Raw genomic sequence first — 27,871 nt, forward strand, 5'->3', positions numbered from 1 at the left:
CAAGTAAAACACCCTGAAAACATCCACAAGTCTGATTCCCATTCCATGTACCTTTTAATATGCCCCCTGTACTCCTCCTTTTCATATTACTATCTTCCATTCTCAAAATCTAATTTCTTTACCCCTCTGCTCCACCCCAAAGCTTATACATCTCACCCTCACTGCTACCATCTCCCTACTACTGCTCTCATCACCTCCTAACACTTAACTCACCTGCTGACCCAAATACCAGACCAGGAAGGCATGTGCATTCGTATACATCCCGCTCCCATCTTACTGTCCTCACCCTCCTTCTCCTAACCTCTGGGGATATCTCCCCGAACCCTGATCCTCCAGTATCTCACCCCCAAACCAGCCACCCTCTTTCCTCCAGGAATAGACGCAATCCCCTCAATTTAATCTCAATCCCCATGCTCCTAAAACAACACCTTCCCTTTTTCATGTGCACTCTGGAATGCCCGCTCTATCTGTAACAAGCTCACCTCTGTCCATGACCTTTTTGTTTCCCGGTCCCTTAACTTACTAGCAATTACAGAAACCTGGCTTCAAGCATCAGATTCTGCCTCTCCTGCAGCACTTTCCTATGGAGGCCTCCACTGGACCCACTCACCCAGACCCAGTGGTCGGAAAGGAGGTGGGGTTGGTTTGCTTCTATCCCCACTGAGCTCCTTTTAAGTCCTCCCTAACCCTCCCTCTCTGTCCTTCTCTTCTTTTGAGACTCACTGCATTCAGCTATTTTCTCCCATTTCTCTGAGGATTGCAGTGATCTACCGACCTCCTGGACCGGTGTCTCGCTTTCTTGATGACTTCTCTGCTTGGCTACCCTACTTTCTCTCCTCTGAACTACCCACTATCATTCTTGGAGATTTTAACATCCCCATTATTGTGAACAACCCGGCTACATCCCAACATCAACCTAACCTCATATTTTGCCTTAGCACAATGTATACAGTCCTCCACTCACTCCGATGGGAATACATTACATCTTTGCACTCCCTACAACCTCACCAACACCCCATTTCCTCTCTCTGATCACAATCTCATCACCTTCAGTGTCTCCATCTTCAAACCAGGGTGGATAAAAATCAATGATTTTTTTGATTAAATCAGATTTTTTTTATTTAAATCGAATTTTTTTGATTTAAAATCGGATTTTTTTGAATAAAATGCTTTTTGAGGAAAATTATTACCATCCAAAGGTTATTCCATCATGAAATAAAGATTAGTTTTTTAATTATGTATAATAAGGCTGTATATGTTTAATTTTTTTGGTAAATAAATTCCATTAATCCATTCACAATGTCATGCTCTTCCAGAGGTTTTTGTAAGATTATTGGGCAGTTTCTCTGCCTACAAGATATTATCACAGATGTTTGGTTTACTTTTGCAGTTCTCAAAACTGAATTTGACTCAGCGGAGATCACATGCCTCTTCTTCACAGCAAAAATGTTATAACATGAACAGAGTTAAGAAAAAGACCTTAATCCTAACTTCTACAAACCTATGAATACAGAATCAACCCCTTCAGAACTAAGTTTCAAGAAGTTCAGTGAATAGAATAGAAACAATATTTTTCTGATTGTTTGGAGTGGAATAGATCTGCACAAGAAGAAAGTGAAACTAAGTGTGAGGAGGAAGGGGCTGACAGTCTACGTTTCTTAAAATATATAGATTTTTTTTAGCCAAATTAGTTAACAAACATGGATGTTTGTTTAAGCAAATAACATATGCTGGAATGTTATTGTTTCAGTTGAATAAATCTATTTAAATTGCTATTAAGGTAATGATTATTTTTCTCCTTCCTAAGTACAACAGAAAAGTTGTCCAAATATGAATGATTAACCTATTAAACTGGGGATAAAAAAACTAATATGAAAAGTTGTTATTCTAAAAATCTTCATCTGCTTGCATATTAAAGTTATACCAGCAAGAATTAGTCTTTATGTAGAAAACTAGGATTTAAATCAAGCCTTACTGACTAGTGATTTAAATCAAATCCACCCTGCTTCAAACAGCAAACAATTACCCTCAGAAACCCTCACAACTTTAACCCTTCTTCCCACTCTGCAACTGACCACCTCTATGACAGAATCTCTCCCCTGTCCTGCCCTGACCACTTCTGTCTACAACAGTTCGCTTCCATCCACACTAGACTCACTTGCTTCTCCAACTACATGAAGTATAAGGCCCCAACCGTTACAACCTTGGCAGACTGCCGACACCAGAAATCTTAAGAGACATGGAGCGATTGTGGCGTAAAACCAAATCCCAGCAAGAATTCACCCTATATAAATCTGCTTTCTTAAAATACAATTCCTCCCTCCATGCTGCCAAACAAGCCTACTTTGTCACTCTTATTAATACCTTGTCATCCAGTCCTCGTTGTGTCTTCTCTACTTTTAACTCTATTTTCTCCACCTCCACCCAGTACCTCACTCACTGCTTATAAGATCGCCAATCATTTCAAAAACAAGATTGATGCAATTCGTAGGAGCATCTCCACTATACAGACATCTATCCCACTTAGCATACCTTATACTAAACCAACCTCAACACTTTCCTTTTTAGACCTTGCTACTCCTGAAGAGCTCACTAAAGTTCTCAGTCCGTCTCACCACCGACCCCTGGATCCTGTCCCCTCACAACTACTACGGTCACCCTCTTCTTCTATCCTATGCTCCCTTACATCTTCAAACTCTCCTTTTCTACTGGTGCCTTCCCCACCCCTCTAAAGCATGCACACATCACTCCCATACTTAAAAAGCCCCCGCTAGACCCCACCAACCTGAACAACTTAAGAACCATCTCCCTGCTCCCATTTACCTCTAAACTCTTAGACCGCTTAGTCTACAATCGTCTGAGCTCCCACCTCACTGACAACAACCTTCTTGACCCTTTACAGTTTGGCTTTTGCTCACTACACTTCACTGAAACTGCCCTACTAAAACTCAGTAATGATTTACTAATGACTAAAACCAATGGCCACTACTCTGTACTCTTACTACTCGACCTCTCTGTGGCTTCTGATACTGTTGACCATCCCCTCCTCCTCAAAAAACTCCACTCTTGGCCTCCGAGACTCTGCTCTCTTTCCTCCTACCTATCGCAGCTCTCCTTCTGTGTTACCTATAACTCTGTCTCCTCCTCTCCCTCTTTCTGTAGGGGTCCCTCAAGGTTCTGTCCTTGGACCCATTCTCTTCTCCATCTACACCTCCGCCTTTGGTCACTTGATAAACTCCCATGGTTTTAAGTACCATCTCTATACTGATTGTACACAAATCTATCTCTTTCTACTCCTCACCCCTTCAGTCTCCTCTCGTATTACTAAAATACAAAGTGACATATCGGCATGGATGTCACTCCACTTCCTCAAACTAAATCTTTCTAAAACCGAGCTCATACTATTCCCTCCAGCCCGTACCCCCTCACCTAACTTCCACATCAAGATCAATACAACCATCAGTCCTACCCCTTAAGGCAAGGTAATAGGTGTAATCGTGGACTCCCCACCTGTCCTTTCAGCCCCAAAACCAATCACTGTCCAATTCTTGTAGACTTCAACTACGCAACATCTCCAAAATATGCCCTTTTTAACCTCTGAAACCACTAAGTAACTTATTCACTCCCTTATTATCGCTCGCCTTGACTATTGTAATTCCTTCCTCATTGGCCTACCTCATCGCAGGGTATCCCCTCTTCAGTCTATCATGAATGCTGCTGCCAGCCTCATCCACCTTACTAACCGTTCCATATCTGCCAACCTACTCTGCCAATCCCTCCACTGACTTCCCATTGCCCAACGAATAAAATTCATCACATTAACATATAAAGCCATTTACAACGCTGCCCCAAACTACATTACCAATCTTGTCTCCAAATATCACCCAAACTGTCCTCTCCGCTCCTCCCATGACCTCCTGCTCTCTAGCTCCCTTGTCTCCTTCTCCAGAGCCTCCCCCATCCTCTGGAACTCTCTACCCCTATCTATCCGTCTATTGCCTACTCTGTCCACTTTTAGGCGATCTCTGAAAACCTCTCTTCAGGAAAGCCTATCCTGCCTTCAGCTAATAACCAAATCTTCTCTCTCTCCTATCAGTTCATCCCCCACAGTTATATAAAAATCAATAAGTGCAGCGCTAAAAAGTTAGTGATAAAATAAATCAAAATAAATTAAATGCAAAAATAGTAAATATAAAGTCCTCCGTAAAGACACTAGGCACTATATGTTAAGTGCAACTATAGAAGTCAATACACAGTATAATAAAATGAGAAGGCAGAGCCTTATAAATAGGGTGGTAGTGGTGTGCCAAGGACCATAGTCCCTGCTCATATTCCCTGCACTATGCTGAATGGATTATCACATGGAATTCATTTGAAATCACTTGGGCAACGAGATCTTCACGTAGCACCATTTTCTGACTAATGTCAGATTTTCACCAACATATGAACTTTTATTTTTCTGTGTATTGACTTCTGTAGTTGCACTTAACATATAGTGCCTAGTGTCTTTATGGAGGACTTTATATATTTACTACTTTTGCATTTAATTTATTTTGATTTATTTTATCACTAACTTTATAGCGCTGCACTTACTGATTTTATATGTTATCTAAAGTCTTTTGGGTTCCTTTTTAGTGCATATGCTGCTGACTCCATTTTGAATCTTGAGCGCTCGCTATTTTCTTCATCATATACCCCACAGTTATTACCTTTTGTACTACCAGCCTCTCCCTCTTAGATTGTAAGCCATAAGGAGCAGGGCCCTCCTGACCCTCTTGTATTGAACTGTATTGTCTCGATTAATATTGTAAAGCAAACTGTTGGTGCTATATAAATCCTGTATAACAATAATAATGTGGAATATCTACTTGATAGTTAGGGGACAAGGAACATATACAAACAAAACGCAAGCCCCATTTAAGGCTACTTTCCTTGGCATAGTTTTCCAGGAAAATTCCTAAACAGAAAAATGCCTACGGTTTTCATTCTACAATGTCTTTAGATCTGTTCGCATACGGATTCAACAGATTTTCGGCTTGCAGAATAGCCTACACAGAGCATGTGAAGAGAAAGCAAAGTGTCTCGGCCACGATGTATGCATAACCTCATCCTGCTGCCTTGGCAGCTTAAAAGGGAACAGTAAAACCATGGCTCAACCACCTATTTTTACGAAACCTTTTTCAGAGCCACCTAATAAGGGATAAATCACTCACTTGAGAAAGTAAATTTTAGCTTGCATTATCAGGCTCTCACTGAAGAACTTGGGCTTTTTGTTTTAAAAAAAAAAAAAAAAAATGATAAGGAATCCTAAAGTTTGCAAAAGATAGTGTGAGGTAGATGGAAGAATGCCATCAACGTATGTAAAACGGAGAGGACCACACATTGATCGAAATTTTCCAGTCCCTGCTGAATCGGCCAAATTTCAATTCAGTCTGTGGCCAGCTTAAAGCTCCAGCAGCAGACGGAAAATACACACACACACACACACACACACACACACACACACACAGCATACTAGTAATGCGCTGAAAATTATCGGCCAAAGTAGGGTTATCAGTATTTTGCCAGGGAAAAAAAAAAAACAAAACCAGAAGGTACAGATATTGATATATAACTTCAATCCAAATTTGCGTCCCTCTGACTTCAATGCAATATCTCGTCCCACTGACTCCAAAGCAAAATCGTGTCCCACTGACTTCAATGCAAAAACGCCTCTATTTAAGTTTTTTAATTTTATATATATTTCATTTTTATTATGTGTCCAATTTTTGTGTGCTTCAATAAAAGTTATTTTACGTTACTGGATTGTATTTTTAAAATTCATATTAATTTAAATTCATGAAATTAATTAAAAAGTCGAATATAATACAATTACAGCAGGTAAAATAAGTATTGAACACTTTACCATTTATTTGGTAAATATATTTCTAAAAGTGCTGTTTGCATGGGTTGTTACTGACGGGAAAATTCCATGTCATCTATACATACAAAGAAACCAAAACAAATAAGTTCAGAAATTAAAGTAATATGTGTAGTAAAATAGAATGACACAGGGAGAAAGCACTGAACACGCTTGCAGAAATGTATTTAATACTGCGTACAAAATCTAATTTTTTGGTAATGACAGCTTCAAGACGCCTCCTGTATGGGGAAACTAGTGGCATGAATTGCTCAGGTGTGAGGTTAGCCCATTCTTCCACACAGCCTTCAAATCTTGAAGGTTCCGTGGGCCTCTTCTATGAATTCTGATATTTAGTTCTTTCCATAAATTTTGTACTGGATTCAAGTCAGGTGATTGGCTGGGCCAGTCTAGCAGCTTTATTTTCTTTGAACCCAATTGAGAGTTTCCTTAGCCATGTGTTTGGGATCATTGTCTTGTTGAAATGTCCACTCTCGTTTCATCTTCACATTCCTGGTAGATTTTTATTAAGAATGTCTTGGTACAGTTTTCCATACATCCTACGTTCAATGAAATTAAGTTTGCCAGTACCGTATGCTGAAAAATAGCCCCGCACCATGATGTTCTCACCTCCAAACTTCACTGTTAGTATGGTGTTTTTGGGGTGATGTGCAGTGTCATTTGACCTCCAAACATGGTGTGTAATATGGCATTCAGAGAGTTCAATTTTGTTCTAATCTGACCAGACTACGAGCTTCAACATGCTTTTTCTTCAGCAATGGGGCGTACATATAGGCCATGGCAGTTGAGTGCATTATTAATTGTTTTCTTTGAAACAATTGTACTTGGTCATTCCAGGTCATTCAGAAACTCTCCACAAGTGGTCCTGGACTCTTGGACAACTCTTCTGATAATTCTTTTCACTCTTGTCAGAAATCTTGCGAGGAGCACTTGGGCGTGGACGGTTTATGGAAAATGATGTTCTTTCCACTTCCGGATTATAGCTCCAACAGTGCTCACTGGGACATTCAGGAATTTAGAAATCCTTCTGCAACCAATGCCATCAGTGTGTTTTGCAACAATAAGGTTGCAAAGGTCTCGACAGAGCTCTTTGCTTTCACCATCATGAGATGTCCCATGTGTGACATATTGGTTGTGAGACATCTTTTTATAGGCCATCAGTTGAGACTGAACTAGCCGATATCAATTTGCACTGACAAGGGGCAGGATTGCTTTCTAATTACTGATAGATTTAAGCTGGTGTCTTGGCTTTCCATGCCTTTCTGCATCTCCCTTTCTTTGTGTGTTCAACACTTTTTCCCTGCGTCATTCCATTTTATTATACTTAATTTGTGAATGGATTTGTTTTGGTTTCTTTGTTTATATGGATTGCATGGGTTATTACCGACATGTGGTGAAAATTCCATGTCAATGGCACCTTTAGAAATATATTTACCCAGAAAAATGGTGACGTGTTCAATACTTATTTTAGCCGCTGTATATATAAAAAAAAAAAATATATATATATATATATATATATATATATATATATATATATATATATATATATATATATATATATATATATATATATATATGTATATTTACAAAAGAATTGTCCATTTTGGTTTTCGGCCAAGTGCATCCTGACTTTTTGGTTTTGGTCCAGAATTTTAATTTCGATACACCGCTAGTACATACATTAACAGTAGATGTTAATGGTTTATAAGACTCCTTCTGTGTACGTGTGGGTTGTACATCTATATGTTACATCTGTGCACACAATGTGCTACTGATTCTTCCTTACAGTTTTAATCTACATAGCTGACTAAAAACAAAGACTAATAGAGAAAGGAACACACTTCCAGGGAAATCATTTAAAAATATGCATAATCAAATTACGGTAAAACAAGTTGCGATGTGAAAGTCTTGTCAAAAACTACTTTCATGATGCTAATATCTCAAAACCTGTGCAACACACTATTGTTCCTTTAGCGTGGCACAACAAAAAAGGTACACACACCAGGCACGGTTCGATTGTTCCTCCAATGGTCTGCACTTGCACTGCGTTATAAGTGTTCCCAGGGACACTTACATCATCACTTTTGCCAACCAGACCACAGTGATCATCCCTGCTTCTGTGCTCAGTGATCTATGGATAGTTCTGTGCTCTGGCACAGTTTGCGCTCACACTGCAGCCAACCATACTGGACTACCAAGTGAACTGTGCCTGCCCAGGGCTACCACCTCCACGTGGTCCTGGGCACAGTACACTTAACCATTCATAGGCACAGATCGGACCACTCCAAATACACAAATGAACAGGACCAAGGGGGTGAAAGGTGCCCGGGCTGGGTAAACCTGCCAGTGTGTGTGACATTTAAAATTCAGAGCTAAAAAAATTCTATAAACTAAGAAGTTATAGCTGAAATCTCACTTTTTTTAGCTTTTGGAACTGGCAGCAGAAATATATATATTTTCTTGGTCCAAGTTTGGACACACTGGCTACAGAATTTTTAAGCTGCCCTTACATGAGTGTGAATCTGATCTCCTCAGCACTGCACACTAATAGTGCACCACCATCCGTGTATGCATAGAGCAGAGGTCACTGGAGTGCACATCGTATGACAATACAGATCCTCAAAACCTGTACAGCAAAATCTAAACACCAGCAGCTCTGCAGGTTTAAAGAATATGAACTCATTAAGCTCATGTGAGGGTATCAATAATTAACAAAAGTCACATGTAGAATATGCATAAAATGACTCGCACAAGAAAAAGCAACAAACAGAATTTTTCATAAGCTCTCCCTTTACAAAGCAATTCATATCCTACCTAAATCCATTTCTCAGAAAGCCATGAAGCCTCCAGTCCATTACCACCAGCTGACTGTCCTGCCTCCAATCCATCTACGACGGTCAGACTTCAAATGCAGATAAGTTTCACCAGCGCAGCTACAGATCTAACCACATATACTGTAGTAGGTGGAAGCGTTTCCTCTTTACTAAGAATCAAGGCAACTACTCACTCAAGACGGGCATGAAAGCAGAAAGGTCAAGAACTACTGGTTAAAAACTGGAAGAAAAAATTATCTTTCTGCGGCTGGTAAGTGGGCTCTGCAACATCAACTGGTTGGTTTTGTGGGGGGAAATAAAAAACAGACACAAAATTGGGCAACCGTTTGTGAAGCTTCAAAATACATAAAAGTTAGATTAGTGAAAGAGAAAGCAACAGGATTTTAAATACCCAATAAACCATGGTTGCCTGTACATACATTTGTAGTGCTATAGTCACAGTGATACTTGCCTAGTACTGTACTTTAAAGTTCGTAAAGCCTAAAAGTTGTGTTTTAGTGCCAAACGTCAGGTCCATCTGAAAACAATATTTTAGTTCTAGGTGAAGTATATAGCTGAGCAGGGCTGTCTTACTAGTGTCTTGGATACTCCAAAAGCATTACCCTACCATAATTCCACACTCTGTTAGATATTTGATTCATTTTATGTAGAATGCACGGACCAAAGAAAATGGAACCTGCCTAGAATGTTCACAAGCAGGTATGCAGAAAAAAAGAACTTTAAAAGTCTATGTCAAACCTAAAGTATTTTATTCTCCTTTGCTGCATTAGGGCTCGATGCAGACTCTTGTATTAAAAGGTAATGCATGTCCGACTGCAGTGCATTTTGAATGGCACCCTAACGCACTTTGCCAGTAGACCACAATGCACATATTTTAGTGCACCACAATGCTCAGATGCAAGTCATCTCTGCAGTGTTGTTGGGGAAAAAAGTTCAGCAAGTTTATTAAAACATTTGGTCATTTTTCACACACATTCAGCAGGAACCACCCAGCTGCAATGCGCACAGTGGTGTACCTGTACATCACTGTCAGCTTCTGGGTTCAGAGTGCACGAGCCCTGCAAAGCAGGGAGAAGGAACAGATTTATAATAAAAAGCAGCACACATTACACATTGTTGGGCACACAGTTAACCCTTTAATCTCCTCAAGATGTTAACCCCTTCCCAGCCAGTATCACTAATACAGTGACAGTGTACAGTATCATTAATCACTGTATTATTGTCATTGGTGATGTCAGTGCCAGTTAGTGTACCTCCCAGCCAGTGTCAGAATGCCTGTCGCACTATCACAGTCCCACAATTGTCGCTGATCACCGCCATTACAATAAAACATAAATAAAAATTCCAATATCTATATCATAGTTTGTAGACGCTAGAACTTTCACACAAACCAATATATACTTATTGGGATTTTGTTTTTACCAAAGAAAGCAGAATAAATTTCTGAAGTTTTTTTTACATTTTTTAATGAATATGTTGTATGGCAGAAAGCAAAAAACATTGTTTTTTTTTTTTACATTTCCTTTTTTGTTTATATAACTAAAAAAAAAAAAAACAAGCGATTAAATAACACCAAAAGAAAGCTCTATTCGTGTAAAAAATTGACAGCATTGCATGACCGCGCAATTACCAGTTGAAGCAGCACAGTGCTAAATAGCAAAAGATGGCCTGGTAGAGAAGGGGAGAAAAAACCTTCCAGAGCTCAAGTGGTTAAAATAAACCCCAACTAACCTCTATAGCAGCAGGCACAATGCAGCGATTCATCCTTAAATTGCAATGTCGGGTTCTTTATGTTCACATTAGAAGTGTGCCAAGTCACTACAGGCAAAGAGAGCTAAGTGAGCTAAAGCGGCTGAGAAATCAGCTAGAGCCAAATTTCAGTGCTTCTGCGATGAACTTACCTGCAGTTACAGTAAGGGCTTGTTTTGAAGCTCATTTACTAAAGTGTCAATTTACCACTGCTCAAGTAACCCTTTGCAACCTCCAGAGAAACCCTATTTGAGAAAGGATTCACTAGAAAAAAAAGGCATATAGTACATCAGCGTCTAAAAAGTAAACTATGATCACTCCACCCTAAACTTATATTTCAGTCTTAGGTAGATGCTGGTGAATTAAACAAGCTTGGAATTCTCTTGGAGATTCCAATGGTGAGCGGTTAAGTTACTGGATCTGCAAACCTTTCTTTATTCTGGATAATGCAATAGGAGGTGCAGAAAGATGAACAGCTGACAGGAACAGAACAGCCATCCCTCTATTCAGTAAGAGCACCCTTCACGTGAACCAGTCTTGTTAGGTGGGGCAAAACAAGTAGGCTCAATCTTAAAAGAGAACTATAGGCAAAACTTTATTTTTTCATTTTGGATGGAGTAAGGGAGGTTATAACCCCTGTAAGGTTTATTTTTGCCATTTTTGTCCCATTGTTACCTTTACGTCCTGTCCCACAGACAAACAGGAAGTGAGGAAATCCCTGCAAATTTAGGGAATTTCTTCGGGACAACCAAGTCACGATAGCTAGTGTCCCCATTGGAAGATTTCCCTTCTATTACTTTTCTGGGGACAACACAATTTTGGGTTTTATTTTACTTTCAATAATAAACAGGAAAAATAAAGGGAGAAACTCCCTAACGGGGGCACAGACATCAACCAAAACTAAAAAATAAAACGGTTTGCCTATATGTATCCTTTAATGTTAGATACGTCAGGCCACTTGGTTAACAAAAGAAAATTTGTTTCAGAGACAAATACAAGAAAGGTACTAGAGGGCATCTTGTGCTGATTTCCCTAAGACATTAAATCCCTTTCAAACATTTAACAGCCAACAGATCTACTCGAAAAATATTATTTTGGGTCACTTGTTAACAGATGCTATACTATTTATTTAACCACTTGCCTACCGGGCACTTTCACCCCCTTCCTGCACAGGCCAATTTTCAGCTTTCAGCGCTGTTGCACTTTGAATGATTGTGCGGTCATGCAACACCGTACCCATATGAAATTATCATTTTATTGAGACAGATATAGCTTTCTTTTGGTGGTATTTAATCGCCACTGGGTTTTTTATTTTTTAATAAACCAAAAACTGATTTAAAAAAAAAAAAAAAAAGTTTTTTCTTAGTTTCTGTTATAAACTTTAGTAAATGAGTAATTTGTCTCCTTCACTGATGTACACTAATGAGGCTGCAGTGATGGGCACTGATAGGCGGCACTGATAGATGGCATTCACAGACATCACTGATGAGCACTAAAAAGCAGTACTCGTATATTGCACTGTTAGGCAGCACTGACTCTGTTAGGTGGCACTGACTGGAACTGTTAGGTGGCACTGATTTAAAGCACTCATAGGTGGCACTGAAAGGCAGCTCAGGTGAGCACTGATATGTGGCAATGATGTGCACTGACAGGTGGCATTGATGGACACTGACAGGTAGCACTGATGGGGCCACACTGATCAGGGCACTGATGATCAGTGTAGATGTCCCCTCTGAGGAATACCGATTACCGGCTCTCCTCACGAGCTGTCAGCGTGACAGCTTGTGAGGAGAGAAATGCCGATAACAGGCATTTCCTTATTTACATGCGATCAGCTGTGATTGGACACAGCTGATCACATGACAGAGCCAAAGTCATCGGCTATTTCCGCTGATCTGCTGATCGGCGTGCACAGTGGGAGGACGTCATATGATGTCCTCCCAGAACAAGAGAACCACCCTGCGCCCGTCATTTCCTTACATAGCGGGCGGGAGGCGGTTAAAATCAATTTTACAATCTATTATAGGGTGCACATATAGAAATGGCATCACAGAACATTATGGCTTCTCTAAAGAGAAAGCCTGGTAGAGACGCATGTTTTGAGAAACAGTGGGCCAAAAGGAAGAAAACCCAGGAGGCCTGCGCAGTTGACAGGAAAACATAAAAAAAAGACAGACTTGAATTCGCTAAAATGCATATTGACAAGACACGATGCTTCTAGGCAAATGCCCTTTGAATAAATGAGAAAACTGGACAATTTCTGGCACATCACATCAGCTCTATGTTCACAGGAATGGACACCATACCTACTGGGAGACATAGGAGGAGGCGAAAACACAAGACATAGGAAAAGACACGGTGAACAGATTCCTGGCTGTTGATGTCAATACAAAAAAAGGACCCCGGTAACCAATGTAGCCAAACAATCATAGTTTCATTGCCTCACAATGTATACAAATATAAAAATGGCATGTTTTGTAAAATGTATACAAACTATAATTACCCTTCATTGGTACATCAGCTATGATGAAATATACAATCAAAATACAGAAACATAGTGTAAAGGATTTAGAGTTTAAACTAAAAAGGAAAAAAGTTTATATCCTGTAATCTTGTGTCAAGAATATCGCTTGCCATTTGACCACAGTGCGGGTTGGCGATTCAGCACTGGAAAAGCCGTAAATCACAATATTTACTTATGTCTCAGTTTCTATGCACTAGTTAGCCAATGACGTCAGGACTATTTCCCAGAGACAAACAAGGGGTCTTGACTACCAACTCCACAATAGAGACATGCCTGAATCAGAGGCTAGAACAGGTCTTGCACTGACAGTGAACAAACAAGACAACGATTATGAATTGTGCAGATACCTTTAAATCAACAGAGGGCAGAAATTGGATATTGGAGTTGTTTATCCAAGACACACACACGGTTTCATAACTGTCTTTATGCAAAAGACTACATAGAAGGCGTCATACTAGAATCATTGCCTGGTCACACAGAAAACTGCAAAGAATGCCACTCCTGCCAACGAAGGGGAAACAATACTGTTCTCGATTTAAAACAAAAATCAATTTTTGAACAGATCTAGTGTTAACACCCCCTTCTGCTATTATCTCATCTCCCTGTGCAGTAGCACTGAGAGGGGTGATGGAGGGTCAGTAATAGAATTCAGTCGTCTTTGATCACTGATATTTTTTGTAAACATTTAACATTTTTAAATTCTACATTAAAAAAATGATATACAAAAACGCACAGATCTGCACTTGCTATGTTTGAATTCTGTGTATGCCTGTCATCTCCCTACAGTTTTAAGAATTTCCCTATCCTCTGTTTGCAGTTTAGGGCGGCTCTGTTCCCATGCGATTTTCTGCAGCCACACCTATGAGTGTACTCAAGGCCGGCATTGCAGTTTTATATGCCATCGCTGTGCACCAATGGGCAGACAGCTTGGAACCCAATGAATGCTTTACAACTTCGCTGCTCCAGGAGGAGGAGAGGCTGGCAGAAATTCTATTCTGGTTGAATACTTATGCTTTGTGCCTTTAAAACCTAACTCCACATTTAATGTCTCTTTGGGCCAGCTAGGATCAAAGGAATTATTCAAATAAACTAGTTACTGGACTAACAGGTGCGCTTGCTGGGCACGTTGCATTACATAGTTAGTCTGGCTGAAAAAAAAAAAAAAAAGACAAAAGTTCATCCAGTTCAACCATTAAAAAAAAAAAAAAAAATCCTATACCCACAGTTGATCCAGAGGAAGGCAAAAAGAAAAACCCAGCAAAGCATGATCCAATTTGCTCCTGCAGGGAAAACAATTCTCAGCAACATACAGTATACAGCGCTGTGTTCTGACAGCGAGAGACAGGTTTACCATCCCACTCCTAGAACAATGGCACTGCTCAGCCATTCACAAGCAGCTTTGCATTCTATAAATGAATACAAAGCTTCCTCTTATTGGCTGAGGAAAAGAGGCAAGCGGATGACATCACATTCTCAACCTCAGCCAGACAAAATGTTATAATCATCTAGACGCACAGGTGTCAAACTGGCGGCCCTCCAGCTGTTGTCAAACTACAAATCCCATGAGGCATTGCAAGATTGACAGTTACAAGCATGACTCCCAAAGGCAGCAGCGTGATGGGACTTGTAGTTTTGCAACAGCTGGAGGGCTGCTAGTTTGACACTCCTGCTATAGAGAACATAAATCTTCCAGTGAATGGCTAAGCAACGCTCAGCCCAACTCTTCTTTCTCCTGGGAGTGGGATGGAAGTCTCTGCCCTACTACTGGAATGCTGTATACTGCGCGTAGCTGAGACTTCATACAGTCAATACAGTGCACACTTTAAGGGCACAGGTCAGTGCAGTAAATGCTTTGGTCCAGCTTGGCCCGAACACATAATTTCAAGGAATATTAAAAGTGGAGTTAAGCTTTATGGTTAATGGGAAATGTGTCCCACTGCAGGCAATCTAGAATTTGTGTGATATTTACAGTGAGAGTGTACACCACAACCAGAAGTTTGGAGAAGCGGCACTGAGGGATAAGCAGCTTTTAAGCAACTAACGAGTGACTATGGACATGTATTTTAAAAACAAAAACCATTATATGTTTGCTAGATGGACATGAAAACTTTTCTGTTAAGAAACACTTGACCTCCAGTTTACCCCCCCCCCCCCCCTTCACGACCAGGCCATTTTATTTCTATACGGCACTGTGCTACTTTAACTGTAGTTTGTGTGGCCAATGCTGTACATTAAAGGAATGTATGTCATTTTTCCCCCACAAATAGAGCTTTCCTTTGGTGGTATTTGATCACTGCTGGGTTTTCTTTTTTTGCGCTACAAACAAAAATTACCAACAATTTGAGAAAAAAAAATCAATATTTTTTTTTACTTTCTGCTATAAAACATCCCCCCAAAATTTTTTAATCTAATTTTGTTATAAATTTAGGCCAATATGTATTATGATACATATTTTTTACTTTAAAAAAATCCCAATAAGCATATATAGATTGGTTTACTTTAAATAAATGTTATAGCGTCTACACACTATGGTGTATATACACGCTGGAATTTATCATTTTTTTAATAATAGTAATGGCAGAGATCGTCGACTTGTAGCAGAAAATCTAAAACTACCTGAAACTTTGTGGGAATCAGTGACACTAATACAGTGATCAGTGCTAAAGATACATACACTCACCGTACTACCGCTGCCGACCCCGAGGAAAAAAAAAAAGGCTCAGCTCCTGATGATGGCTTCCAGCCTTCTGCCAGCTCCGGTGGTTTGACAGTTCTTAAATATGTAAGGGGCGGGGCCACCAGGAGACATCACGCATGTGACCCAACCTCAGCTGTCATTTTCCCCACAGCTAACGGAAAGAAAGTTTTTTTAGTTTATTTCCTGAGTTAAGAGAAACAATGTTTCCTTTTAGTTTCTTAAAAGAAACAAAGTTTCCGTCAACTCCAGGAAAGTGACAGCTATTTCTTTGAGCTATAGTGAGGAGAAAAAAAAAAAAGCGCCGGCAATTGCTTTTAAAAATCAGCACTGACATACACTTCATTTTCAATGGATTTTCATTCGTAAATCGAAAATTACGTTAACTGAGGCGTTTGTAAACCGAGGTATTACTGTACTGCACCGAAATTTCGGTAGCCATAATGAAAAAAAGAACCAATAGAGGTGCCGAAAAACCCCGCCCCTCGGTAGTTCAGCCTTACCTGCAAAAACCATGGATCCTAGCGCTGGGCATAAAGATTAGTGAAGAAAAGCGGTCTGCCACACATCTCTATGCCCTTGAAGGACCTAAGTGATGTCACTTCCCATTACGTTTTTTTTTTTTTAAGCACTAGATCAATGCTTTTTTTTTGATCCAATGCTTTACATTGCAGAGGAGAGATATGGGGTGTTACTGACCCCATATCTCCCCATAAAGAGGACCTGTCACTAATTATTTGTATCACAAGTGATGCATGCATTTCTTGTGATAAGGATAAAAGTGATTAAACTTTTTTTTTTTTAAGGAACAGTACAAAAAAAAAAAAAAAAAAAACCTCATTAAATAAAATTTTTTTTTTAAAGTGCATTCGTCCCCCCTCGCACGTAGTAGTAAGCGTATACGTAGGACATGCCCACATATGTAAAAGGTGTTCAAACCACACACATGATGTATCCCCACGAACGTCGGAGCAAGAGCAATAATTCTCACAAAAGACTTCCTCTAACTTTACACTGCTAACCTGTAGAAATTTTTAAAGCATCACCCATGGAGATTTTTAAGTAATGCAGTAACAGGCCATTCCACGAATGTGCACAATTTTAAAGCGTGACATGTTGGGTATCTATTTACTCGCTGTAACATCCACTTTCATATTTTATAAAAAAAATTGGGGTATATATTGTTTTTTTTATCCAAAGTATTTTTTTCCCCAAAAATATATATTAATTTTTTAAAACTGCACATTTCTGTTTTCGGCCAAGTGCATTTAAAATTTTTGTTTTCAGCACCGGAATTTAAATTTTTGGTTTCGTCACCAGAAATTTCATTTTGGTGCACCACTACTATACCTCCTGATCAAGGAGCAGGGCCCTCCTAACCCTCTTGTATTGAACTGTATTGTTGCTGTATTGTCTCCCGTTATATTGTAAAGTGCTGAGCAAACTGTTGGCGCTATAGAAATCCTGTATAATAATAATAATAATAGGATATTCCCTGCATCAACTTTACCTAGAAATATCACTATCCAATTATATTTAGTGAATTTAGGAAAAAATCAAGGTCATTTTAAAACAATCCACAGAGCTGGCCAGAACCAGCTCCTGAGGAAATGTATTCCACATTTTCACAGCTCTTACTTTGAAGAAGCCTCTCTGTATTTGGGGATTAAAGGCCAGTTCACACTATTGAAACATAGTCCAGATGCGTTTCTGCATGCGGGGTTTTGATGCTTTCTGGTTAATTTTTTCCCCTATTTCTTAAATATGTGCTTTCCAGTGCTTTTTTGATGCGTTTTACAGCATTCCAGTATAGTGCTATGCAGGAAAAATGCAGCCTGTTCTACTTTTTTTCTGCAACTGGAACCACTGCAAGCACTGATGTGAACTATGACACTGACAACCATATAACCTACTTTGTGCATTTTGGATGCAGAAAAAAAAAAACACCAAAACGCATGTAGTGTGAACTGGCCCTAAATCTCTTTTCCTCCAGACATAAAGAGTGCCCCCTTGTCCTCTGTGATGACTTTAAAAGTGAATAACTCAACTTCTTGCTTAAGATGCTGTTTAAGAGTTGGCATCACTATCCCAATATGGTGGCAGTTTGCCATTATCACATTTTGGAATCTAATCACAACACCTAAAAATAATTTCCTCTACTAGGTGATTCTATGCCCTTATTTTGTAAAGTTTTGCAGCAATGAATAGACGGTTATTACTCTCTAGATTGACATCACTCACTGATGTTATTACCTTCCTACTTCTTTTGGATATTGCAATTTCGGATATTTTGGACATTGCAATTATTGATATATGCATTATCTGAGACAATGATTTTGATCTCAACATATTTTCTTATAGCGGAAGCATAGTCAGGTTTAAAAAGTGCTGACAGTGTATGACAGAAAAAAAGTGTATATGTCTCTTCTGTTATTGATACTTCTCCCAGCCTGTGAGCACTATTTTTTTTCTGTTTGTGTGCACTGAGCCACACATGCCCAGCTCAATGTCCAGTCTCCGAACAAGTCTTTGCCTGAAGAAAGCCACTCTGGTGTGTATGTGAACAAGTTACCTCATCCAGGCCTGACACTGCAGCACTGGAGGGGATCAATCTGGTATGTAAGTCTGGCATAATGCGCTCATAAACTGTACATACTAGTATATTATGGCTAAAAGCTCCCGGGGCCCTTATTTTTCTTTACATCAGAGGTATACTTTCGCTTTAAATTTGATTTTACTTGTTCTTTACAATATTATTTTTAATCCACAATCCCAGGAGATTAATAACGCAATTTTTTTTCTTGGAAATTTTATATTTTCTTACATTTAATAAAATTCCTTGCAAAAAAATAAAGTTGCACCATCCTGGATTATTAAAGGAGAGTTAGGCCTCATTCACACCAGCAGCCTGAATGCACAGATTCTAGTCTGCACTGGGAGGAAACTGTGCCGATGAGCCAATCCCGGTGCACTACCCTAAATAAAAAAAAAAAAAAAAAAAAAAAAAAAAAAAAAAACACACACAACATAACACAACATTTCATTAAAGCAAGAATTCCACCCAAAAGTGGAAGCTCTGCTTGTTTGCCTCCTCCCCTGCCATATTTGGCACCTTTTGGGGAGGAGTAGGTACCTGGTTTTCATAGGTACCCGCTCCCACTTCCGGCTCAGTTCCCAAGCTGTTACAGCCTGGTGCCCACAGTAGAGATGCCGGGGAGAGAAGGAGGAGAGAAGGGCTGGCGCAAGTGAGCACATCACTGGACCCTGAGACAGGCGAGTGTGTGTTTATTAAAAGTCAGCAGCTACAGTTTTTGTAGCTGCTGACTTTTAACAAACACAAAAACGCCTGGATCTCCGCTTTAAGGTATATCAGCAGCAGAGGGTGCAATGTGGTGGGTTCCAGTGGAGAGAGAGAGTGTGAGTGTGTGTGTGAGTGTGAGTGTGTGTGTGAGTGTGAGTGTGTGTGTGTGTGTGAGTGTGTGTGTGAGTGTGAGTGTGTGTGTGAGTGTGAGTGTGTGTGTGAGTGTGTGAGTGTGTGTGTGAGTGTGTGTGATGCTCCCAGCATGTAATATTTAAAAACACCAAAAAATTAAACTGGTTCTCACACAGTGTACAAAATAAGAACCATGGTAGATGGCAATCCCTCCTGCTCTCATAAAAATATTAACCAAGTGATCACAATTATAGTGAACAAAGTATTCAAAGTCTACAAAGGATCCTCAAAGTGAGATCGATTTTAATGATGGATAAACAATCGGCTATCCCACTGCAATTGCTTATAAAAGAATCAATTATAACCCCATAGATGACTGTGCAATAAAATAAACAGTAAGTGTTAACTTTAACGGATACACTAAGGGGTGATATATTTTAAAGGGGAAAAAAGTCATAGGGGAAAACAAAATTCCTCTGCATGTTTGAATGGAAGCCAATGTAATCCGACCCAATATCTCAGCTGAGGAATGACTATGTAATCCACTAGGGGAATGCCCTGGCTCATTGTACTGACCCAGACAGTGAGGGGATTATCCTGGCATGCATACAGCACTGCAGCCTGTCACCTACAGAACAGTGGAAGTGCTAAGACTGGACGGTATACTTTTCCTTCCTCCTACGGAGGCTGAAAATGACATATGGCTACGCAGAGAATGGCTTTCTGGCTTTGTTGCTGTAAATGTAAACCTTGCTTGCTACATTGCTCCATTTTCATCCACATTCCTATCTGCTGGAAAGAGATGGCAGATATGTCATGCCAAGAGATTCAATCCAAATGGTCATTACACTAAGAAGAATAAAAACAGGCAGTGATGGAAAAGGGAGCCTACAATTCCATCTGCTATATTATGAAACAATATCTTGTGACAGTCAGGCGTACGGAGAGCCTTCTAACTGACTCTTGCACAAGGCAAACTAATGCTAACAGTGACAAGATTAAACTGAGCAAGGGCTAAAACAATGAGATAGAATGAAGGCGATGAGAGGTCAATGGGCCACGTTCTAGAACATCAAGGTATAAAGGAATGCATTTTTCCTTTTACAGGATTTCATCTTCCAGGGTCTCAAACAGGGTTAATGGTGGTATTGTTAAAAGTAAGGTAAGCCATAGATTATACGTGTAAGGAAAGAAAACTGCTTAATCCCCCAACACGGACTGTGTTGATGGGGGAATCCCTCCCACAACATTATTGTGCTCTCCCAGCGGGGAGCCGAAAGTGAGCGCATTCAAAAAGTCAGTGGTAAAGTAGAGCCCCCCCCAAACCGCAAATGTAAACAAGCCCTTACTGTTCTGAGCCCTTAGAAGGCTGTTTTCACACTGATGCACTGCAGTTTAACAGAAACCTGGGTGCAGCACAGTGCACCTGCCGGTTAGCTGCTCTTTGCTTTAGACTTCTATTCAGGAGTTTTTCATAAAGTGTACCAGACCCGCGGGATATAATAGAAGTCTATGGCTCAATGCAGCTAAACAGCAGAAAAGTCACAGGTGAGCTGCACCCACGGATCACTGTGAAAGCAGCCTATTAGTAGTTAATCCTTTTAGAGGTGCTAATATGCCCATGGCAAAAGTGCAGTGTATGTGTTTAATCCATCTACCTTCTTTTCCTCTTCCGACGTCTGCTGGCATTCCTCTACAAAGTGCTAGAAATGTCCCAAGTGAAGTTCCCTTGGTATCATTTCACCTGAACAGGAGCCTGCACTACAGAAGAAGCATCAGCATATGTAGCTCCTGTGACCTCTGCTGCCGACGCTGGCTTAATGGGATGGAGGGTTGGCAAGCCCAGATCACAATCAACAGGTTGCTGATCTAGGACATGCACTTCTCGTTTGAGGTCGCATGGCCAGGGGTGCAGCACCCCTGCCCTAAAGAAACTCTTAGCCTAGCCCTAACTGTATGATCTAAATTTTTATGGTACCTTAAAGTAGTAGTTACGAGCGCAGGTCATACCTCTTTTGCATTATTTGGCTTGTTGCTTATTAGAGATTGCAGTTGCATTTATATATCCTTAGCAATTCACATGGCACAATCATATATTGATTTGAGACTTAAAGTGCAACAAAAGGCAACATTTAAATAAAAAAAAAATTGGACAGAGCAATGGAGGGTTATAACCACTGTCAGTTTGAGATTTTCTCTTTCACTTTCTGTGAAAAATGGTAAACCTGACAAAGGAGAATCTCGCCATTGGGGGTACAGACAGCAATTAAAACCTGACAGGTGTTCTAATCCCTCTCCACTCTGTCCAAAACTAATAAAAAAAATGCTTTAAAAAAGGGAAAGGGAAGTTTCTTCCCAGCTGTGTATGATGTAAATAAGCCCAAGAGGGCTACGATGATGGCGGGTGGTAATGTAACAGCCAAATAAAAGATTAAGAAAAGTTAAAACATATATACTGCATAAGAAAATTGTAGTGCGATTTCCAGGCTCATTGACTTCAATGGGAACGCTTCCAAATCGCATATCTCCTCAGTTGTGAACACAATTGTATGTACTAGCTATTAGGCAGCTGTATAAAAAATTCATTTTCTGAACCTCGCCAATTCGCATCAGAATAGCACTGGAATTTCTAAACAACTACCTTTGAAAATCGCACAAGAAACAGCAATTGCACCCAATGTATAAGAACCCAGGAAAGTGTTGTTTTTCTAGTGGGGGGGGTGCTTAAAAGGGATGTGATGTAGAGAAATTATTTGTGCTTTGAGGCACAAAAAAAATGTTGCTGCTGGCAATGCCTCAATGCCTCTGCTCCTACGTGGCACTGTCAGTATTGCTGGCTTACTCTGTACAAACAGAAGTGGATGAAGCTGTTCTGTCCATTATTTATTTCAGGTACTTATATAGTGCTGTCAATTTACACAACGCTTTACATATATATTGTACATTCATATCAGTCCCCAACCCTCAAGGGGTGTACAATCTAAGGTCCCTAACTCACATTCATACATACACATATTAGGGCCAATTTAGACAGGATCCAATTAACCTACCAGCATGTCTTTGGAGTGTGGGAGGAAACCGGAGTACCTGGAAAAAAACCACGCAGGCACAGGGAAAACATGCAAGCTCCAGGCAGGTGATGCCGTGGTTGGGATTCAAACCAAGGACCCTAGTACTGCCAGCCGGAAGTGCTAACCATTTAGCCACTGTGCTGCCCATAGTTCTATATTTCCCAGGGCATACCGGAATCCACTGCCTCTCCCCCAGCACCCATCTAGCACTTGTAGCATTTATGGTGCATTTATGGGAGTAAGGGAAACAAGTCCAGTTATAGAGCACTACCACTGAAAATAGCAGAGGTAGCTGGTAATTGCCATTGCCTTCCGAAAGACTCATTTTTAATGCAACTTTACTACATCTGTGTAATCTGCAATGTGCGGGAGCCATTGTAATGCTCAAGGCAGGCATTGAAGGGCAGTTAAGAGGCTTTAAAAACACTGATTAAACACGACTTCAGCACAGAGGTTTGCCACATATGAGCAAGTCCTAAAAGAATCAGGAGGAAACCAATGACAATTGAAACTTGAAGCATATTTTAGTTTTTTTTAACTTTATACCTTAAATATACCCATCTCCAAACACAACCCAGGCGAGTGGGCTGAACTGATATTTCATTCTCTAATAATGTACAGCGCTGAGCGAACTATTGGCGCTTTATAAATACTGTATAATAATAATAATAATAATAATAATAATAAAGTGAATTTGAATGGGACAATATAGTTGTTACTAAAGTAATTACAGTGTTTCTAAAGCACTGTATCTTTACAGAGGAGACTCAACCCTCCTATTGCCCTGGTCACCACTGCCAAAAATAATGAGCAGAAATTCAAACTTTTTGTGTTGTTCCCAGTACAAGAAGTGAGGTGAAACCTTCCAAAGGGAACACTTGTGTGGACAAGTGGGAAATTTCTCACTTTTGAGATTTAAAAGCGATTCTAAAAGGTTCTTTAAAAAAAAAAGAAAAAAAAAAAAAAAAACATGTCTGTCTATACTTACCTACTGTGTGCAGTGGTTTTGCACAGGGCGGCCTAGATCCTCCTCTTCTTGGGTCCCCCATAGGCTCTCCTGGCTCCTCCTGTCTGTCGTGTGCCCCCACAGCAAGCAGCTTGCTATGGGGGCACCCGCTTCTCCGTGTGTCCTATCACACATGGAGAAGAGGCTTGGCCCCACCCCTTCTCTTCTCATTGGCTGACTGGCTGTGATTGACAGCAGCGGGAGCTAATGGCTCCCACTTGCTGTCTCTGCCAATGAGGAGGCAGAAACCAGAGGCAGCCGAGGCTATCATTTACACCACTGGATCGCAGTGAGGCTGGCTCAGGTAAGTATTGAGGGGGCTGGGGGAGCTGCTGCACACAGGTTTTCTGCCTTCATGCATTCAAAACATTCAGCCTTTACAACCACTAAGTTCCTGTTGTATAGCTTGAATTAAAAGCAATTTCTCAAACGGGACACATAGCACACAATGAAAAAAAAAAAAAAAAAAAAAAAAATGGCAGGGATTTTAACCTTTCTGAAACGATGATGCAGAAGTGAAAAAAATGACAAAGCATTTGATATGACACTGTGACCCAATTTCAAGGCCAGGTTTCTGTATTGACTTGGCCTCAAAGCTTATTATCAACATTTTAATGCTAAGGAAGCAAACAAAAATTGTAGACATCGAAGGGGAAACGTCTTCTCTCAAAACCTGAAATGACTGCATTTATTACATACCAAATAGAACTTGTTAACATCTAATACCTAAAAGCTCATCATTCACTACACTTGCTTGTTAAAGCGGTTGTAAAGGTTGAAGGTTTTTCTTTAGCTTCATACCTGTTCTCCTGTGTGCTGAGAAAAAAAAAAAACAACAACATTACACAAATGACAGAGCCCCTCCTGTGGGCTGCATTATGCATAGAACAGCTTTTTATACTATTCAGCTCAGTAAAACATAACGGCTTGCTCAGTGAGCCATAAAATATTTGTACATACTGTAAACCGAGGTACACCTCTATAAGTCTTTTTACAAACGCAACGGTTAACGTAATTTTTGGTTTACGCATAAAAATCCATTGAAAATAATGCCTCGGTTTACTAATTTTTTTCGCAATACAAAGTGTATATCGGTGCCAATTTTTAAATGCAATTGCCGGCTTTTTACTTTCTTCACTATAGCTCAGAGAATTAGCAGTCACTTTCCCCAGAGGAAAGGAAAAACTGTTTCTTTTAAGAAACTAAAAGGAAACATTGTTTCTTATAACTCTGGGAAACTAAAACGAAACTCTCTCCTTTCTTTTAGCTGGGGGGAAAGTGACAGCTGAATTTCTAAACTATAGTGAAGAAAAAAAAAATCAGGAATTACATTTAAAAAAAACGGCACCATAATAAATAAATATTTAAAAAAAAAAAAAAAAAAAAAAAAAAAAAAATTTACAAAAAATTACGTGGGGATCCCCCCGAAAATTCATACCAGACCCTTATCCAAGCATGCAGCCTAGCAAGTCAGGAAAGGTGGGGTGGGGATGAGCGAGCGCCCCCTCCCCCCTCCTGAACCATACCAGGCCACATTCCCTCAACATGGGGGGCCTCTTCCCCACAACTCTGGCCGGTGGTTGCGGGGGTCTGTGGGCAGGGGGCTTATCGGAATCTGGAAGGCTCCTTAAACAAGGGGGCCCCCACATCCCAGCACACCCCTATGTGAATGAGTACCCCTACACATTCACAAAAAAGCAAAGTGTAGTGTGAAAAAAAAGAAAAAAAAAAAAGACAGGACACGGTCTTTGACAAGTCCTTTATTAAAGGAAAAAACTAAAAGAATGTCTCCCGCAGTAGATCCAATGTCATGATGATGCCCGCCGTCACCGCCGCTGCCCCAAAAAAAAAAGGCTCCACTTCCAAGGATGGCTTCCAGCCCTGTGCCTGCTTCTGTGGTTTGATGACAGTTCTTAAATATGTAAGGGGCATGGCCACCCGGGGACATCACACGAGACCCCACCCCATGTGACATCAATGATGTCACATGGGATGGGGACACTCAGGTGATGTCCCAGGCAGCCCCGCCCCTTACATATTTAAGAATTGTCAAACCACCAGAGCAGGCAGACAGCTGGAAGCCATTGTCAGAAGTGGAGCCTTTTTTTTTTTTTTTTTAATTTTTTTCGGGTCGGTGGCAGAAGCGGCAGTGACGGCAGCAATTGTGATTGATGGTGGATCTACTGCGGGGGACATTCTTTTAGTTTTTTCTTTTAATAAAGAACTTGTCAAGGACCATGTACTGTCTTTTTTCACTTTTTCTTGTGAATGAGTAGCAGTACCATGTACCCCATACTCATTCACATAGGGGGGGGGCGGGATCTGGGGGCCCCCTTGTTAAAGGGGGCTTCGAGATTCCGATAAGTCCTCTGCCTGCAGACCCCCACAGCCACGGGCCAGGGTTGTGGCAAAGATCCCTTGTCCCCATCAATATGGGGACAAGGTGCTTTTGGGGGGGGGGGGGGGGGGAAGAGCCCCCTGCCCCAAAGCACCCCCCCCCATGATGAGGGCATGTGGACTGGTATGGTTCAGGAGGGGGCGCTCTCTCCCCTCCCCCCTTTAATGACCTGCCAGGTTGCATGCTCGGATAAGAGTCTGCTTTGGATTTTGGAGGGGACCCCCACACCATTTTTCTTCAATTTTGGCATGGGAGTTCCCCTCAAAATCCATACCAGACCCAAAGGGCTTGGTATGGATGGGAGGGGGGACCCCACGCCGTTTTTTAAAAATTTTTTTTTTAATTGCTGGCAATTTTTTTACATTTACAGTGGGGAACCCCACTGACAGCTGAAACATTAACACATGGTTGTCTTGATAAAATAACTCATGTGGTATTTTAGTAGTGTTTATTTTTTTCTGACCTCCGGAATGTATTAATTGGTTTTCAATGCATTCCTATGGAAACTGGCATTTCAGTTTACAAATTTTTGCAAAAGTCCTGCAGAACTAATTAGATTCGTAAACCGAGGTACGTCTGTAGTTCATTGAAGGAAACAGGAATTCAGAAACTGTCAAGTTATACTTAAAAGCATAAAACAGAGAATAATAAGTGAGCGCTTTCAATAAACAAGCAGCTAAGGCACACAGGATAACCAAAAAAAATCCTCACATGAAAATAAAATAAAAGTGCAGCGCTAGAAATTAAATAAATGTGACACAATAAAAAGTGATCAAAGAAAGTCACAACTGTGGTGACCTAGGGTAACAATGCACACTAACCAGAAGTGCACATTAATAGTGCAGTGTAGGAAGGATGGAGTTCATAAAGTAGTCATCAGCATGTGAAGGGTAGATGTATTCCCTTGGTCAATGAAGGTCCACACAATGGTACAGAGCTGGGCAGAAGAAATCCACTAGATGGCAGAAAATGATCACGGCTCCACCAAAAAAGCACTGCTCCTCCACTGTGCACCAACGATATCTGAGAGAAAAGATGCTCTTCTCTTGCAGGGCTTTACTCTTTAATACCTCCCCTTTAAACCATTTAAGGTGTGTTGGTGTTCTCTGATCCAAGTAAGGGTGGGCCTCGTAGGTGCAGGGCAGAAAGGATCCAATACATCCATCGGCTCCTTTGAAGGGTAGCAAGTTCGGCTTCTGTCTAGTGTAGAGTGCACCACTAAGTTGAAATCCCCTCCAACCACCAAATGGGGTGAGCTATATTTATAAGTGAAAAAGTTCCAGTGTATGTCTCTTGATCCTTCAGGAATAGTGCCAAAATGGCCCCTCCACACAGAGTCTGACATCATATCCGGGTGAGGACATATTATTGGAGTCTGCACATGCTCACTGGGTTCTGTCCACCCACAACTCACTGTCTATCCACAGGAAGCACACTAAAAAATAGGTGAATGCTTGGGAGGGCAATGATTGGAGCATACTCTCCTCACTTCCAGCATCTCCAGCCCTTCTCTGACAGCTTTCTCTGTGGATTGGACATTACGCCATTCATCCTGTGTTACCGATTTTTTGTTTAATTCTTAATTTTCTCATGAATGAGGACACACAAATCTCCTCATTCATGAGAAAGCACTGTCAGGTGAATCTGTCCTCCCATCCTATACACACCCACCAGCTATAGAGGAGCAGGGCACCTCACTTCTGGAAATGACACGGATACCCTCCACTAGACATGCTCACCAGCTGCCCTTAGATTCAGAAAGGAGAGGGCTTGGAGTCATGTGACAGACAGGGAATGCCATAAAATAAAGGTATAAAATCAGCAATTTTTTTATTTCAGGACATAGCATTGAAATTAGGTTACCTTATTGATCGCAGGGGAGTATTTAAGCATAAGACTTTCCTTCCACTTTAAAGTAACTTCAGCTAAACAGATAAAACTATTGTTGAAATATATTGTTCTACCAAGCCTTCCTACATTTATGGCACTTAGCTCTTCCTGGCGTCTGTAAATGTGTGCCAATAAAAGGTGGATTTTCTGTACCTTGGCCAACATCTTCTACCCATGCATCAGTTGTTAGTTGTTAGGGGTTTAATGTGGACTGTCTGCTACGTAAGTGTATTTTCATTAAAGATTTGATGTTCCTATGGTATAATAAACATACTACACTATGGGAGGATCCCTTTGTTTTGTTCTGGGAAAGTGATATTTCATCTATACCTGGAGAAGAGCTGAGTGGGA

At 40.6% G+C, this 27,871-nt stretch overlaps 1 protein-coding gene and 1 long non-coding RNA gene across 2 annotated transcripts in view; one reads left to right on the forward strand and one right to left on the reverse strand.

Moving 5' to 3' along the window:
* Nucleotides 1–27,871, reverse strand: part of RBPJ (recombination signal binding protein for immunoglobulin kappa J region) — a 116,610-nt gene that overhangs the window by 50,951 nt on the left and 37,788 nt on the right. The window lies entirely within an intron of this gene.
* Nucleotides 8,885–13,759, forward strand: LOC149441072 (uncharacterized). The gene is made up of 2 exons (XR_016307435.1): nt 8,885–9,004; nt 12,795–13,759. It is a non-coding gene; the product is annotated as an uncharacterized LOC149441072 (long non-coding RNA).

The sequence above is a fragment of the Staurois parvus genome, unplaced genomic scaffold (assembly GCF_062004578.1).
Source record: "Staurois parvus isolate SC_StPar_1 unplaced genomic scaffold, SC_StPar_1.0 ptg001028l, whole genome shotgun sequence".
Taxonomy (NCBI): Eukaryota; Metazoa; Chordata; class Amphibia; order Anura; family Ranidae; genus Staurois; species Staurois parvus.